General features: G+C 36.6%; 1 pseudogene; it reads right to left on the bottom strand.

Annotated features, from left to right (window-relative positions):
- LOC113614259 (tigger transposable element-derived protein 1-like) overlaps positions 1 to 10,062 on the bottom strand; it is a 90,246-nt pseudogene extending 80,184 nt beyond the window's left edge.
- Between the last annotated feature and the right edge of the window lie 7,733 nt (positions 10,063 to 17,795).

Raw genomic sequence — 17,795 nt, 5'->3', positions numbered from 1 at the left:
AAATGTTTTTCCCTCTTTGTCTCTTTCATCTCTTCTGATATCCCAATTACACATATGTTTGACTGATGTGATCTAACAGGTTTCCGTGGCTCTGTTCAGTTTTTCTCATTCTTTTTTTTACTCGTTTCCTCACCTAAGATAATTTTTATTGATCTGGCTCCAAGCTCACTTACTCTTTCTTCTGTCACGTCTATACACATACAGAAGTTAAATCTCCTCAATGAACTCTGCACTTCAGAAATTACATTGTTGTTTTCCAGCATTTCCATTTATTTCCTTTTCATGAGCTCCTTGTGGAGAGTTTCCATTTTTCTACTGAGATTTTCATGCATTGAAAATATGTTGTTTCAACGTGTGGACACGGCAGGGGGAAGGAGGGCTGGGATGAATTGGGAGACTGGGATTGACATACATATGCTGCTAGGTATGAAACAGATAACTAGTAAGGACCTGCTGTATAGCACAGGGAAATCTACTCAGTGCTCTGTAGCAATCTGGATGGGAGGGAAATCCAAAAGGGGGGGGATATGTGTATACATATGGCTGGTTCACTTCGCTGTGCATCAGGAGCTAGCACAACATTGTAAAGCAACTATACACCAATAAAAATAAATAAATATTTAAAAAAGAAAATATGTTGTTTCACTTCATTGAGAATAAAAATGCCCACTTTAAAATTCTCAAATGCTAGTTTACAATTTTGGTTTACCTTAGAGTTGGAATTCGGTTCTTCATAAGAATGAACATTGTAATTCATAGGAAGACCACTATAAAAATAATGTACAAAACATAAGCTAAATAGTAAATAGGAAAACTAAAATGAAATTCTAAAACAATTCAACTGCTCCCAGAAAAGCAAGAAAGGAGGAACAAAGAAACTAATAATGGAGGAAACAAATAGAAAGCCAAAAAATAAAATGGCAGACCCCAGCAGAGACTCGGCAATAATTCCAATAAATGTTAATGGAATAAATGCTCCACTTAAAAGGCAGAGACTGTTAAAAATCAATTTAAAAACTAACATAAACTAAATATGAAATACAGAGGTGAACTTTAAATATAAAACACAAATAGACTGAAATGGGTGGAAAAACAATATCAGAAGGAAATGATAAGCATAAGTTCACTAAAATAGTTGCATTAATAGTAGATAAAACAGATTTAAAAACAAAACTTATTACTGGAAATCAAGAAGGACTAAGACTAAAAAAAGTACTGATTCAACAATACACAATAATCATAAACGTATTTGCACTCAGTAACAGAATACATGAACTAAAGACTGACAAAATAAAAGGTAATTCTACACTCATGGTTGCTAATTTTAAACCTGTCAGCAATTCACAGACATAAAAAAAAAATTCAGGAATGCATACATGCATAAAAGATATGAACAACGTTATCAATCACCTAGATTCAATTGATACTGTTAGATAATACAACAAAAATGACATAACACACATTATTTTCAATTGCACAAGGTAGGTTTACCAAGAGGGACAATATGCTGGACCATAATACAGTACAAGTATAAATAAAAACATTAAGATTGGCTTCCCTGGTGACACAGTGGTTAAGAATCCACCTGCTAATGCTGGGGACATGGGTTTGAGCCCCGGTCTGGGAAGATCCCACATGCCATGGAGCAACTAAGCCCGTGCACCACAGCTACTGAGCCTGTGCTCTGGAGCCCGCAAGCCACAACTACTGAAGCCCACAGGCCTAGAGCCCATGCTCTGCAACAAAGAGAAGCCACCACAATGAGAAGCCCACGCACCACAACGAAGAGTAATCCCCCACTCGCTGCAACAAGAGGAAGCCTGCGTGTGCAGCAACAAAGACCTAATGCAGCCAAAAATAAATTAATTAAATTAAAAAAAAACAAGTTAAAACATTAAGATTGTAAAGAATATGTTCTTTAACCACAACAGAATTAAACACAAACCATAAGGTAACTAGGAAGCCCCCAAATACTTAGAAATTAAACATTCCTTTAAATGCACATTGACTCAGTCAAAAAACTACTAACAAAAAAAGAAAGATCAGATGACATTTTGTACTGAATAATAATGAAAATATGTTTTAAATCTGTGAGATGCAGCTAAATAGAGAAATTTATGACTTTAAATGTCTATGTTAGAAAAGAAGGAAGGTCTTGGGACTTCTCTGGTGGTGCAGTGGTTAAGAATCTGCCTGCCATATACCCTGAGAAAACCATAATTCAAAAAGAGTCATGTACCACAATGTTCACTGCAGCTCTATTTACAATAGCCAGGACATGGAAGCAACCTAAGTGTCCATAAACTGGTGAATGGATAAAGAAGATGTGGCACATATATACAATGGAATATTACTCAGCCATAAAAAGAAACGAAATTGAGTTATTTGTAGTGAGGTGGATGGACCTAGAGTCTGTCATACAGAGTGAAGTAAGTCAGAAAGAGAAAAACAAATACCGTATACTAACACATATATATGGAATCTAAAAAACAAACAAAAAATGGTCATGAAAAGCCTAGGGGCAAGATGGCAATAAAGACGCAGACCTACTAGAGAATGGACTTGAGGATACGGTGAGAGGGGAAGGGTAAGCTGTGACAAAGTGAGAGGGTGGCATGCACATATATACACTACCAAACGTAAAATAGCTAGTGGGAAGCAGGTGCATAGCACAGGGAGATCAGCTCGGTGTTTTGTGATCACCTAGAGGGGTGGGATAGGGAGGGTGAGAGGGAGAGAAACGCAAGAGGGAAGAGATATGGGGATATATGTATATGTATAGCTGATTCACTTTGTTATAAAGCAGAAACTAACACCCCATTGTAAAGCAATTATACTCCAATAAAGATGTTAAAAAAAAAAAAAAGAATCCGCCTGCCAATGTAGGGGACATGGGTTTGATCCCTCGTCTGGGAAGATATCCCACATGCTGCAGAGCAACTAAGCCATTGCACCACAACTACTGAGCCTGCGCTCTAAAGCCCACGAGCCACCACTACTGAGCCTGCGTGCCATACTGCTGATGCCCGCGTACCCTAGAGCCCATGTGCGGCAACTACTGAGCCCGCATGTGGCAACTACTAAAGCCTGCATGCCTAGAGCCTGTGCTCTGCAACAAGAGAAGCCAGCGTACTGCAATGAAGAGTAACCCCCACTCGCTGCAACTAGAGAAAGCCCACGTGTACCAATGAAGACCCAACGCAGCCAAAAAAAAGAAGGAAGGTCTCAAATCAATGACCTAAGCCAGTGGGGGGGGGGGGGTTCACTGATTTACAGCCCCCAGGCCTGTGTTGTCTTTGTAAATAATGTTTTACCAGAACACAGCCACATCCATTCACTTAAATTATCTATGGCCGACTTCTGCCACAACAGCAGCACTGAGCAATTGTGAGAGGCCATACGGTCCATAAAGCTAAAATACTATGCTGCCCTTTAACAAAAACTTTGCCTACACCTGACCTAAACTTCTACCTTATGAAAGCAGGAAAGGAAGACAAGTTAAACTCAAAGCAAGCAAAAGGAAATTATAAAGGTAAGAGCAGAAATCACTGAAATAAAAAACTGAAAAATAGAGAAAACAAAAAAATCTCAAAACTGATAAATTAGATAGATTGATAAAGAAAGGAATAAAACTAATTTCTAATATCAGGAATTAAATAAGGAACATCACTACAGATGCTTCATACATTCAAAAAATAAAAAAGGAATATTATGAATTGATATGGAGTAGGTTCCAAAAAGTAGTATTAAAAGGAAAACTCAAAATACAATATGTTAAAGAACAAATATATCATGCTACCTATTGTGTGAGAAGGGAAAATAAGAAAACATATATCTGTGTCAGCAGAATAAACCAGAAAACAATGAACTGAGTCATCAATAAGGTATGGGGAAGCAAATGAGGTAGAACGGATATAGGAGAGAATGACACTTCTCTGAGTGTAATCTTTTGTACACTTTTTAACTTATTAAAGCATATTACTACTCTAAATATTCAAAAAATAAAATTATATCAGTAAGAACGTGATGGAAGGAAAACTAAAACTAAACAAATGAACATAGTTACATTCTGTGTTTACACCATAACCATATGGAGAGAAGAAAAGGAAGCAAATGGGATGGGAAAAAGAGAAAGAGGAAGGGGCAGGGAAATAGGCAAGGAAAGGGGAAGAATGGAAAGAAGGGAGGGAGGGAAGAAGAAAGGATGCATTCAAGTATCTTATAAACACAATATCTGACAGTATACCCTCAGTCTTGGGGGATGCGGGGGTGTCAGGGGGCGAGGAGCAGTAGTGAAAATAAACCCTTAACTATTCTTAGTGGGTTTGTTTATTGGCTTTTGGGTGAAGCAATTTTGAAAATACTTTAGATACATTGTAAGACCGCACAATTGCGTAAATATTTTTGATGTTACTGGGAGCCAGTTTTCCCACTGTGCATAGAAGGAAGAGATAATTATAGAATGGGGAAAATCAAGAAAGAACACTATAGGGATGGATTAGAACTGAAGGTACAGTATGAACCCACAAAGAAATAAAATATGTATATGTTTAGTATATATATATCTGTGTATCTGTGTATATATATGTATGTACTTCCTAGCTCTGTAGGAAGGGCTAACAAGAAAAGAGCTCAGGAGCAATGAGCAACCAAGCACCGAGATCTTGGTTTGTAAATACTATTCCTCCACTAAAAGGAGCCAAGGCTCCTAGAAGAAAGAGACAATTGCAGGATGAGGCAGGATAGGTATGAGTCTTATGATGACAAAAGTAAGGAAATGTTCAAATAAATGTTGGGGACATATTACAAGCACATAAGAAACAGTTTTAAGGGGCTCCCATGGGCCATGTCTAGAACATTTTGAGCAAAAAAATAATTAAGAAACAAAATGAATTATTAACCATTGAAAAAAGCTAAGAATTTCAATCCCTCATAATAATAAATAAATCAGAGAGAAGGTAGGTCTTGTGCTTATAGTATTATGCTGAGGCTTGACTGGTAAATCTGGAGGAAGTACTAGAGTTGCAAAACATTCACAGTAAAGAATGGGCAAGGATAAAGGCTAAGTCCAGGGGGATATTTTGATAGGGTGCAAGATATTTTCATGATCTCAAAATATCTCACTACACTGTGATGGAATCATCAACAATGTGAATATTCTGGTTGCCATACTGTACTACAGTTTTACAAGGTTGTGGAAATGCTGCAGATTAAAGAAGGCTACAAAGACATGACAACTAAGTATAATATATTTTTTGGTATAAAAAACATAACATAAAATTTATTATTTCAGCCATTTAAAAATGTACAATTCAGTGACATTAAGTACATTCACATTTTTGGCCAACCATCACCACCATCCATCTCATCATCCCAAACTGAAACACTGCACCAATTAAACAATGATTCTTATTCTCCCTCACCAGCCCCCCACCCCCAGACCACTATGCTACCTTCTGTATCTATAAATCTGACTATTCTACGTACCACATATAAGTAGAATCATACAGTATTTGCCATTTTGTGGCTGGCTCGTTTCACTTAGCATAATATTTTCAAGGTTTATCCATGTTGTAGTATGTATCAGAATTTCATTCCTTTTTAAGACTAATATTCCATTGTATGTATACATGATATTTTGTTTTATCCATTCACCTGTTGATGAATTTTTAGGTTGTTTCAACCTTTTGGCTATTGTGAATAATGCTGCTATGAATATTGGTGTGCAAATACCTGTCTCTGCTTTCACTTATTCTGAAACTATATCTAGAAGTGAAATTGCTGGATCATATGGCAATTCTGCTTAATTTTTTAAGGAACTGCCATATAGTTTTCTACAGTAGCTGTACCATTTCACATTCCCAACAGAAATGTCCTGTTTTGCATTATACCCCCATGTTTGTTTCCTGTTTTCGAGATTCCACGTTGCTCTCTTGTAATTAACTGCCTTGTTTTGGTGTGACACAGCCTCCATTTGCTTTCTGAGAAAGGGTGTGTAAGAGATACAATTTTTTTGAACTTGTGTGTCTGAAAATGAGCTGTTTTGCTCTCACACTTGATTATTTGGTTGAGTATAACATTCTAGGTTAAAAATATTTTCAAATTGTTTACTTCATTATCCTTCAGCTTCCAGTGTTTTTACTGGCAAGTTCAAAGATATATTTATTCTTGTTCTTTTCATGCAACATGGTTCCCCCCTGCACCCCCCATGCAAGTTATTATGATCTTCTTTTGATTCCCATTGTTCTGAAATGTCACAATTATGTCCCTTGCTGTTGGTCTTTCTTTTCCACTATGCTGGGCACTTAGTGCGCTGATACAGTTTGAAAACACACATCTGACATTTCTGAGAAAATTTTAAAAATTATTTTAATATTTTCCTTTCCCCCACATTCTCTGCTCTCTCTCCTTTATTTGGATGTTAGATATCCTGTTCTAATCCACTAATTTTCTTAACTTTTCTCTCTTATTTTCATAGCTTTGTCTTTTTGTTCTACTATCTGGGACATTTCCTTGGTTTATCTTTCAATCCACTTATGGACTTTTTCATTTATGTTATCATGTTTTTAATTTCTAAGAGCTCATTTTGGTCCTTTAAATATTCCTTTACATGGCTTTTTTTTTTTGGCTGAGCTGGGTCTTTGTTGCTGCGTGCGCGCTTTCTCTAGTTGCAGCGAGCGGGGGCTACTCTTCGTTGCAGTGCACGGGCTTCTCATTGCGGTGGCTATGCTTGTTGCGGAGCAAGGGCCCTAGAGTGCGTGGGCTTCAGTAGTTGCGGCACACGGGCTTAGTTGCTCTGCGGCATGTGGGATTTTCCCGGACCAGGGATCAAACCTGTGTCCCCTGCATGGGAAAGTGGATTCTTAACCACTGCGCCACCTTGGAAGTCCTGGCATTTTATTGTTTCATGGATGCAAAGTTTTCTCTCATCTCTCTAAAGGAATTTATTATAATTAAAACATTTTCTTCTGTTCTCTGCATTGTTTGTTTGTCTTTAATTCCTTGCTGTTGGTTTGTTCATTTTGGTCTCTGCCTTTCTGCTTAAAGATTTTCTTCAAATGTGGAGTGATCCATGGTTGTCTGTTCATATCTAAGGGACTGGAATGAAAAGCTGATTGGAAGTTTTAGGTATATAGGTGGGGCTTGTTAATCTTTGTTCTTCGTGGTAGAATGACATGGTTGGGTCATTTCAATGGAGATTCCCAACTGTAAATACTGGTCTGATTTCTTCAGCTGGTCAATTTACTCTGAGAGAACTCCAGCATTCTCTTGGCTGTCAGCAAAGTCTATGCTTTCTTCATGGCACTACCTTGTATAGTTAAACGTTAAAACAAAGTTTTTAGTCTGACTGTTGTAAGAGTTCAGGCAAGGTAGGGATCAATGAGTGGCAGCAACGTTGGGGGAATCTTAATAAATGATGTGTGACGTGGGATAAGCCCTTCCTAGGAAAATAAACTGGCACACCTAAGTATAATATTTATCTCTAGGCTGGATCCAGGACTACATGGGGTAAAAATGCTATAAAGAACATTGTTATGAAATATGAAGGATAGTTTAGACAAATGAGGTAGACAAATGTATTATGGTTATAAAAAAAAAACAAAAACAACCCTATTCTTAGAAAGTATCCACTGAAGTATTTAGGGGGAAAGGGCCAAATGTTCTAGAAAAAAAAACTATTTATACAGAGTGAAGAGGGAGGAGCACAAAAGGTAAAACTAGTAGTGGAAAATGTAAACAATAGACAAATCTTGGTAAGAGAATACATGTGTTCCTTATATTATTTTGGTAAGTTTCCATAAGTTTAAAAATATTTTTGAATGAAAAATTTTTAAAAAAGGAATGACATCCATAACATTTCTTAAAAACTACTGTAAATTTTTATCCAGAATATTAAAAACAATACTGTCGCAAATCAATTAACAAAATTAAAAGACAAAACAACCCAATAGATAACAGTAAATGATGTGAAAAGAAACTTAAGAAAAGGAAACCAGAATCATTAATAAGCCTATGAAAAGATCTTCAACATCACCAATAATTAGTGAAACACAAATTAAAGCACAAGATATAATTTCATATCCATCATGTTGGCAAATTTTTTAAAGAAATAATAACAAAAGTGCTGAAAAGCATAAGCAGGGGGGAAAAGGGATAAGGAGAGGAAAGAAAATGTTACTGAGAAACAAATATTCTCATACTCTTTGGTGAGAGCGTAAATTGGAACAATCACTCTGGAGAGTAACACATATTTCACTTTATATACACATAATTTCACTTTAATAAAAACACTAAAGAAATTCTCATATGTGCGTAAGAAGTCCTCTAAAGATTTTACTGCAGCTTTGTATTTAATAGTAAATAACTGGAAACAACCTAAACATCCATCAATAGGCTAACAGATCCATTGTATTTTCACCAAGTGGACTATGGTACAGTAATTGAAATGAATTGGCTATATTAATATATTTATCAATATAGATAAATCCCAGGGTAAGATATTAAAAATACTTAACAACTAGTATGGCACCAACCAGAAAAGACATTGTAAATAACTACTATGGCTATACCACTCCATAGTGGCTGAATATCCCGTATCTCAAAAATGAGTGAAAAAAACCAAAGCTGTAGAATACATAAAATATGATAGAATTTTAATAAAGTTTAATAGCATGGAAAAACCATTACTATATAACTAAGCAGTAAAAGTATTAAAAAAAACACATGGTAAGGATATACAACTTCAGAATAGGACTTACTTGTGGCATGTGATGAAGAGGGGGGCTTCAACTGTACTGTTTAAAGTTTTTAAAAATCTGAAACAAATATAACATTTAAGATCTGTTAAAGCAGGGTAGTAGTAACAAGCACTCAGTTTCTCATTGCCAATATATTCCGTTTGAAATATTTCATTTAAAAAATTTAGATGACTTACTTTCAGGAGAACCAGAGGATAGAAAAGAGACTCCACTCTTAAAGGGCACACCCCAAATCTCACACACTCTGAGACCCTGGGAAGAAGCAGTAATTTGAAAGAAGCCTGGATCAGACCCTCCTGCTGATCTTGGAGAGGCTCTACGAGAGGCAGGAGGCAACTGGAGCTCACCCTGAGGACACAGATGCTGGCAGCAGCCATTTTGGGGAGCTCATTCTATCAGGAGGATACTGGTGCTGGAAAACGCCATTTTGGAATCTTCCCTCTAGCTTATTAGGGATGGAACTGGCCCCACCCACCAGCCTGTCGGCATCAGTTCTGGGATGCTTTAGGTCAAGCAGCTACTCACATGGGAACACAGACCCACCCACCAGCAGACCAGCTGCCTTAGGACCCCTTGAGCACCAGCCACCCTCAGACATGGGCTACCACCAATGCACCAGCACTAGCCCAGGGACCTCTGAGGGCCTACAGCCAGCCATTAAGACCCAGTCCGCCTACCAGTGGGCAGACACCAACTCTGGGACCCCCAGGGCCCTGCAGCCAGAGACATCAGGACCTGGCTCTGCCTACCAGCAGGCTGGCATTAGCCCCAGGACACCCTGGGCCCTGGCTGCACATACCAGTGGGTGGGCACCAACCCCGGAACCCCCTTGACCCTGGTGGTGCCCACCAGTGGGCAGACACCAGCGCTAGGACCACCACAGACCCATGGTCTACCAGTGTCAAGACCCACCACACCTACCAGGAGGCTGGTGTCAACCCAGGGACCCCCTAGGTCCCAGCCCCATCCACCAGAGGGGCTAACATCAGCTCCAGGATTCCCCAGGGCCCTGCAGTCAAAAACCTTGGGACCCAGCTCTGCCCACCAATGGACTGGCACTAGTCCCAGGATTCCTGGGACCTGGCCCCGCCCACCAGCAGGCCAACACCAGCTCTGAGACACTGTGGACCCCTCAGTCAGCTGCCCTAGGATCCAGCCTGCTTACCAGCTGGCTGACACCAGGTTTGGGACACCCTGGGCTCTTCAATAGATGAATGGATAAAGAAGATGTGGGATACACACACACACACACACACACACACACACACACACACACACAGTGGAATATTACTTAGCCATAAAAAAAGAATGAAATCTTGACCTAGAGAGTATTATTCTAAGTGAAATCTAAAAACCAAAACAAATGAACAAACGTAATACAGAAACATAAATACAGAGAACAGATGGTTGCCAGAGGGGAGGGAGTGAGAGGAGAGAAATCAGTGAGGGGGATTAAGAGTTGCACGATAAATGAGTCACTGCTATAAAATGTACAGTGTGGGAAATATAGCCAATAATTATGTAATACCTTTGAATGGTGATAGATGGTAACTAGATTTATCGTGAAGATCATTTTGAAATATACAGAAATATCAAATCAGTATGTTGTACAACAGGAACTAACATAGTACTGTGGGTCAATTATACTTCAAAAACAAAGTAACTCATAGAAAAATGCATCAGATTTGTGGTTACGAGAGATGGGTGGGGGGGGGGGGGTTTGGATGAAGACAGTCAAAAGTTACAAACTTCTCGTTATAAGATAAATAAGTACTAGGGATGTAATGTACAACATGATAAATTAACAGTGATGTATGTTATGGATAGAAGTTGTTAAGAGTAAATCCTAAGAGTCCTCATCACAAGAAAAAATTTTTTTTCTATTTCTTTAATTTTACATCTATATGAAATATGGATATTCACTAAACTTATTGTGGTAATCATTTAATGATGCATGTTAAGTCTAATCATTATGTTGTATGCCTTAAATTTATACAGTGCTATATGTCCATTATATCTCAATAAAACTAAAATAAAAATGTACAAAAAATAAAATTAAAAAGAAAAATATAAGTAGATTAAAAACATAGTTACCAACAATTTCATTAACCTAGGATTAAATCACAAAGTGGCTGCTAAGGAGTGGTGAACTTGTAAGGCCAGCAGGTCCAGGGAAGGGCCCAGGGAGCCAGACGGAACCCCCGCCAAAGTGGCTGATACAACCGACGACACCTGACATTGCAGGCCCAGGACTTCCTACTCGGCCCCGGTCTTCCCGCTCCCCAAGGGGCAGAACCAACGGCTCTGAGGCTGATGCAACCGACACCTGACATTGCCACAACACCCGAGAGATTACCAAAAAAGGGCTGCCTCACACAGCAAGCGCCTCCCCTGCGTCCACCCCTATAAATTTTGTTCGTGCCTGCACCCGCGCGCGACTTCTCTGGCCCCTTTCTCTCGGACCAGTGAACCTCGCCCGGGAGCGTTCCTAAATAAAGCTTGTTTAAGCTCTCCTCCGTTTTTGGTGCCGTTGCTTACAGAACTGACTGGAAAGGGGCACAAGGAAACTTTCACAGGTGATGGAAATAGAAGGGTTACAATGCTTTAGGGGTGCAAAATTTGCCACCCCAAAATGTTTCTCTTTGGCATGAGGATTAATTTAGGCTGATTATTTTTAAATAACAGAAGACTCTGGAAGACTGTCATTATACTTACCCTGAAACTATCTAAAGAATTTAGATCAAGGGCCTGTTCCTGGAATAGAGCTATCACCAAAGATATCTGCAAATAATATGAACTAGCTGTGGTGGGAGGAAACTTAGCAGGGCCTAGAGATCAAGAGTCCACTCTGTGTCAGGTTGTCTCTGCATTTATATACCAGACCCTTGCTTTTCCATCTCCATGTGAATTGCCTTCCTTCCCTTTGAAGTCCCAAACCACTACCCCCAACACCCTCTTTTGTCTTTAGCTAAAGATGGTATTTAAGGTGAAGGCTTCAGCCATTTTGGCAAGTTACTCAACATTCCTGGGTCTGCCCCATGTATACATGTTATTAAACTTTTGTTTGATTTTTCTTCTGTTAATCTCCTGTAAATCATGTCAATCTAATTACTAGACCAGCCAGAGGTCTAGTAAGGATAGAGGAAAGGCTTCCTGTAAGGATAGAGGAAAATTTCTTTCTTCCCGATAATGCATTTTAATATATGTGAACTATACCTCAAAGTTTTAAAATGGGATTATATGAGCTTTTATTTTAAATAGTTCAATTTTATTTTACTTGTTTTAAAGAGGAGAGAAAGAAAAATGACAGTGAAGGACTTGCTGAATTGCACATGCTATTTCACAAGAAATATAACTTACAAAATGACACCCTAATGTTTTTTTTGGATGAAAAATCATTAGCATGTAAAACATTATATATATTCTTACCACATGTTAATTTTAAAGTATTGACACCATACAATGAAGAATGAGAATAAAAGAATGAGGATAATTACTTCTACAACTCATAAAATGACAAATTTCTGTGGCTGGTGTATTTCTACTTTCAGGGCTTATAACACATTTTGTTGTGTAACCTTACTCCCTCAGTTTTTCCTCTAGTTCAACATTTACCATGGATTCAATGTTTACCACCAGCCCTTTTATAACAGTTAATTCTATTCCTGTAATTGACAAAAAATTAATCAACAGTCAATCTATTGAAAGAAAAGGAAAATTTTATTCGAGCCAAATTGAGGATTATAACCGAGGAACAGCCTCTCAGAAAGATCTGAGAACTGTTCCACCCATTAGAGGTCAAAGCAGTTTTTTTGAGACAGAAAGCTGTACATTAAATGCCACAGATAGATTGCACAATTCAGATCTGCAAGTACAAAATGGTGGGTCATTGTGACTCCTTACAAGATTAAGAAGGAATGCTATCTTTTAAGGAGTTGTCTTGTTGGTGCTAGGAGAATGTTGCTCTTTATGGTTGAGCAGGTATTTCTGCTAACAGGGAGGTTTGGTCGATGCATAATGCAAATACACAATGCACAATAGAGGGGAGACAAGAGGCCAAAGGGCAGAGAAAAAGCTTTAGTTTTAAATTTTCCTTGACTTGCCTTATATGAATTTTTATTTACTTCGTGGTTGACTATATTTCACTGTTAAATACCTTTTTCAAGAAAGGTTCATGAATGCTAATTCCATGAGTAATTTTATATTTAATTATTTCTGCCTGTCTCCTTAATACTTGAAAGACAACCTCTCTCTTTGAGTGATATGGTAACAAATTTGGTGACAATTTTTTAGATGAATTCCAGTCACTATGGTGAACTTAAGAATGCTATGGGAAACCTCCCCTCACCCAACTCGAAGTAGAAATGCTGGATAAAATAGAACACACTGACAAAAGTACATAAGAAAGATCAAAGAGAAGAGAAGAAATTCCTCAGATACCAGAAACAAAGACAGAACTCAAAGCCACTGCTGTGATATCTAGGCAAGAAATGTGCTCTCCAGAAAGTAGAAGAGCTTGGCTTCCTGTATGGAAGGTCCTACAGATCCAAAAAAAGAGAGTGACAATTCACAGCTCCAGTTCCACAACCAACATACAAAAGTATCCTTTGCCCATCACTGCCAATAGTAGTTGTCTATTTAGTTTTATACCAATCTAGCAGATAAGAAAGGATATTGCACTTATAACTTGCATTTCCTTCAGTATATTTTCTATGCTTATTATTGATTCGGATAGGCATTTCCATTCGTATCTTTTATCCATTAATCTACTATTTTTCTTACTAACTCTTTGGAATAGCAGAGATAGAAACCCTTTACCTTTTGCGTGCAATACAAATTAGTTTTCTTTCAAATTCTGTTTGTGGTGTATTTTACCATAAAAGTTATTTTAAAACTTAAATTTATCTTTAAAAAGAATTCAAAAGTTTCTGCCTTAGTTGGAGGCTGTAATTTTCTCAAGTGAAAAAAAAGTGAATTTTCAGAGATATTAAAAAATTTAAAGTCCTCACATTTTCATCAACTCTCCTACTTCTTGCACTCTTAACCTCACCTGAACAAGTTTAGTGTCAACAATCATTTGGATCATATTCTCATTTTCTCCAAGTTTTTTTTTTTCTTCATGGCTTAATTTGCTAGAAACCAAGGCCTTTTGGGACAGACAAAGCAGATTTCTGACCAAAGAATATTACCACAGATGAAGTTCATCTCGTAATGATAAAAGGGTTAAGAAAGACATAATGCCAAAAGTCTATGCAGAGCCTCAAAATAAATTCAGCAAAAATTAATAGAACTTCAAGGAGAAACAGATTGACTGCAATTATATTTAAAGATTTCAATATATTTCTCACCATAATTGGTAGAAAAAGTGGACAGAAAATCAGTAAAGATAGAGACTGAACAACTCAATCAACTAACTTGACCTGGCTGATGTTTATATAACACTTCAGCCAACAGCGGACACACATTCTTTTTTAAGCACACACTGAGCATTTTTAAGATAAATCATAACCAGGGCCATAAAACAATCTTAAGTAAATTTAAAATAATGCAAATCATATAAAGCATATTCTTTGACTATAAGAGAATTAAAATAGATAATAATCCAGAAAGATCTCTGGAATATCCCCCAATATCCCCCAAATGTATGCAAACTAAATAGCACACTCATGGATCAAAGAAGAAATCAATATGGAAATTAGAAAGTATTTTGAACATAAAATTAAAACTATATCAAAATTTGTGGGAAGTCACCAAAGATGTACATAGGAGAAAACAGCATAAAATCCCTATGTGAGAGAGAAAAGTCTTGACTCAGTGACCTGACCTTAAGAAACTAGAAAAAGAGCAAATTAAACTAGAGGTAATAAGCAGGAAAAAAAAAATCAGCCTAAAAAAAAAAAATCAATGAACTGATAACAAAATAAAGAAAATAAATGAAACCAAAATGTAGATCTTTGAGAAGATTAATAAAATTGATAAACCTCTAGCCAGGCTGATGAGAAAACAGAGAGAAAAAGAGAAGGCAGGACAGCATTACCACAAATGAGAAAGGTGACATCACCCGGTTACATAGATATAAAAAAATGATAAGTGAATTTTATGAACTTCATGTCAATAAAGTCAATGACTGAAGTGAAATGGGCATATTCTTTAAAAGATGCACACTATCAAAGCTCACTCAAATATATGTATATAACCTAAAGATATTACAATAAATGTTAAAAATCTTCCCCAAAAGAAAACATCAGGCTAAGATGAATTCACTGGTGAATTCTACTAAACATGTAAGGATGAAATAATATGGATTCTTCAAACATTATTTCAGAAAACTGAAGAAGTATTACACTCCAACTCAGTTTAATGAATTAGGCCACAATCAGGCTGATACTAAAACCTCACAAAGACATAAGAAAACTACAAACTAATATCCCTCATGAAAGTAAATGCAACAATTAACAAAATTTTAGCAAATCTTATCTAACAACATATAAACAGAGTAATGTATCTTGACAAAGTAAGGTTTATCCCAGAAATACAAGCCTGTTTCATAATTCAAAAATAAATGTAGTTAAATACACTGAATTCCAAAAGAAAAACCACATAATCATCTCAATGAACACAAAAATAGCACTTGACTAAATTCCAAGCTCATTCAAGACTTTAAAACTCAAAAAACTAAGAATGAAAAGAAACTGATTTAACCTAATAAAGGAAATCTACAAAACAAAAACCTATAGTTACTACCATGCTTAATGGTGAAAGACTGAATGCCCATTCCTACCACTTCTATTCAACACTGTATTGGAAGTTCTAGGCAGTAAATAAGGGGAAAAAATTAAAGAAGATGAGATTAGAAAGAAAGAAGTAAAACTGCCCTTATTTGCAGGTGAAATAATCCTATATGTAGAAAATCCTAAGGAATCCATAATAAAACTACACAACTAACAAAGAAATTTAGGAAGCAATAAGATACAGGATTTAAACCCCAAAATCAATTGTATTTCTACACTACAATAAACCATCCAAAAATGAAATTAAGAGACCTCCATTCTGAACAGCATCAAAAAGAATAAAACATTTAGGAATACATTTAACAAAAGAAAAGATTTATACATTAAAAACTACAAAACACTTCTTGGAGAAATTGAGATATATAAATGGAAAGAAATTTATGGAAATCTACATTCATGGATTGGAACATGCAATATTATTATGAAGACAACACTCACCACACTGCTCTATAAAGTCAATGCAATCTATATCAAAATCCCAACAGGCTTTTGTGTGTGTGTGTGTGTGTGTGGAAAATGGCAAATGATCCTAAAGGCAAAAAATGCAGAATACCAGAAACAATTTTGAAAAACAAAAGTATTAGGTCTTTCATTACCAGATTTTAAAACTTACTTTAAATTTACAGTAATCAAGACAGTACAACACTGATAAAAGGTTAGATACAGAAAATAACGGATATATTGGACTTCATCAAAATTAAAAATTTTAGTGCTTCAGATAGACACTATAGGAAATGAAAAGACAAGCCACCCAGTGGGAGAAAATATTTGAAAATCATATTTTTGATAACTTTGTGTCCAAACTCTGTAGATATAAAGAACTCTTACAATGCAATAAGAAAAACATTAGAAATGGAAAAGATTTAAATGTTATTCCTTCAAATACATATGAATGAGCAATAAGCAAATGAAAAGATGCTCAAGCTCATTAGAGTTTAAGGAAATGCAAAATAAAACCACAAACAAACAAAATACCACTTCACACAAACTAAAATGGCTATAACCAAAAAGACGGGGAGCAACAAGTGACGATGAGGATGTGGAGAAATGTGAACTCTCATATATTATAGGTGGGAATGTAAAATAGCACAGCCACTGTGGAAAACAATTTGGCAGCTTCTTTAAAAGCTAAATAAATACTTACCCTATGACCCAGGTAATCCACTCCAAAAAATCTACACAAGAGAAATGAAAACATACAAGAATATGTACATCAATGTTCACAGCAGCATTTATTAATAGTCAAAAGAAAAACAAAAAGGGGAAACAATTTAACTTTCTGTCAAGTGCTAAATGGAAAAACAAAAATGTAGTATATTTATAAAATTGAATAATATTCAGCTCTAAAAAAGAACTAAAATATTGATATATGCTACCACAAGGATAAACCTCAGAAAGATTTTGGGAACTCCCTGGTGGTCCAGTGGTTAGGACTCGGCACTTTCACTGTCATGGTCCCAGGTTCAATCCCTGGTGTTGGGGAACTAAGATCTTGCAAGCTGTGCAGGGCGGCCAAAAAAAAAGAAGAGAGATTTTAATAAGTGAAGGGGGATCAAACTCAGTATAATAAATATTATACGATTTCACTTATATGAAATATCCAGAAAAGGTTAATTTTAGACACATCAGTAGTAGCCTGGGGCTGAGGACAGGAACAGGACTGAATATAAACAGGCTTGAGGGAATTTTTTGAAATAGTGAAATGTCCTAAAGCTGGATTGTGGTGACAGCTGCACACTATACAAATTTACTGAAAATAAGTAAATGCAATGACTAATTTTTATGGTATGATATTATACCTCAATAATGCTTAAAAAGAACCAAATTGAAAATTTTTAACTAAAAAATACATCATCTACAATAAAAAAAATTCACTTGAGATCTCAATAGCAGAATAGAGACAGGAAGAAAAAGTCACTGAATTTGAATTTGAAGACAGATCAACAGAAATCACTGTTCTGAGCAACAGAACAACAACAAAAAAGGTTGAAACAAAACATACACTCAGGACCTATAGGGCACTATAAAAATGCCTAGCATACAAGTCTTCAGAATGCCAGAAAGAGATAAATATTGCGCAGGCAAATAATGTTCATAGGAATATCAGCCAAAAACTTCCCAAATTTGATGAAAGATAAATCCACATATTCAACCACCTCAGCAAACCCAAACAAGATAAACCGAAAGAAAAACACACCCAAAAATATTAGTCAAACTGCTAAAAAATAAAGAAAAAATTTGCAAG

Source organism: Aethalodelphis obliquidens, unplaced genomic scaffold (assembly GCF_003676395.1).
Source record: "Aethalodelphis obliquidens isolate GAN/ISIS:26980383/991018 unplaced genomic scaffold, ASM367639v1 scaffold92, whole genome shotgun sequence".
In the NCBI taxonomy this organism is placed as follows: Eukaryota; Metazoa; Chordata; class Mammalia; order Artiodactyla; family Delphinidae; genus Aethalodelphis; species Aethalodelphis obliquidens.
The sequence above is the reverse complement of the archived record's forward strand: the minus strand, read 5'-3'. Positions and strand labels throughout refer to the sequence as shown.